The following is a 1,342-nucleotide window of genomic DNA, read 5'->3' on the forward strand; positions in this document are numbered from 1 at the left end:
ATCTGACTCTCCAAGGAACAGCAGGCAGCAGGGCAAAAAATGTCACTCACAGGTTGCACAGAGTGCACCAAGGAAATGAATCATTGCTAAATGCCTACTATGCACTGGGTCCTGCTCCTGAGTTTTTTTGAAACCCCTGCCAATGAGGACTGATTCACGGGCACCTGAAGAAGCAATCATCAAAACCAGAGGCCTCTGTTTTGATTGAAAGAGAATGGGCAAAGATGGGACGCAGAGAAATACTACATGGCCTCAGTTCAACTAGCCTCTCTATGACTAACTCCACGACCTGCCCAGAACCACAAACATGTAGAAAGAGAAAGAAAAAAATTCTTCCAGTGAGAAGGACACTTAAAAGAATGAGAAGCAGGAAACTCTCAGGTCTCAGGGAAGAGAAGCCAGGTCCAGCACACACAGTTAAAGTTTCATGTGTTTGAGAGATGAACGGGCCCACCAGGGATGATAGATATTTGTTTCAGTAAAAGCTTCTACTGCAGCAAATCTTAGCAAATCTCATCTCTCAGATGAACACAAGCTCGCAAATCGACAGCACGAGCCGAGGCCCCAAGTTGTGGGCTTCGGGTCCCAAGGTGGGGAAGCCTGAGACTCGTGTTGGCTCTGGCCTTAATTGTCATCTTGAAAAATGATCTTTAAAGGGGAAACAGCAACAAGTGAAACACAGGGATGAGCTAAATTGAGAGGCGTCGCCAACACTCCTGAAGAAAGGAAAATAATGTGTGAAAATGCAGAGTCTCAGAAGTGCGAGAAAATAAAAAACACAAAGGCAAGCCAAAAACATCAAACTTCCTGCACCGAGGAGATGGAGTTGGAACTCCAGACTCTGCATGGTAGACATTGAGAAAGCAGTTTTCCCTAAAAGACAAGTGAAAGATAATAGGCTCCAAATTAATATAAGCTTTTTGCTACAGCAGAGCAGGCCCACTTCCTGCAGGAATTTTTTCCCAGGTGCCCCAGTTTACCCATAGCGTTCTCTACCATCTCTGACACTGCATTCCTACTTTCCCGACACCCCCAATTACGGAGCGTTACGCAGATAGCTGTGTCGCGGTATGGCTGCGCCTGAGCTGTCCGTGTTTCTGTTGTCATTGGCCCTCTTTTCTCTGTGACTTGATCACCCCTCCAGAGTTCTACAGCCACCGCGTGAGGCCAAGGTGCAAAATGATTTCATCCATTCGATGGTTCAAAATTATGTGCGCGGTGCCCGTTAGACTGTGAGCCCCTTGAGGCCGGCGGCCACGTCCTTAATCTTTATGTCCCTAACACTCAGCACTGAGTATGGCTCTTATGACGTGTTTTTGTGGAAATGAATGTGTATCATTAT

Source organism: Pteropus vampyrus, unplaced genomic scaffold (assembly GCF_000151845.1).
Source record: "Pteropus vampyrus isolate Shadow unplaced genomic scaffold, Pvam_2.0 Scaffold159, whole genome shotgun sequence".
Taxonomy (NCBI): Eukaryota; Metazoa; Chordata; class Mammalia; order Chiroptera; family Pteropodidae; genus Pteropus; species Pteropus vampyrus.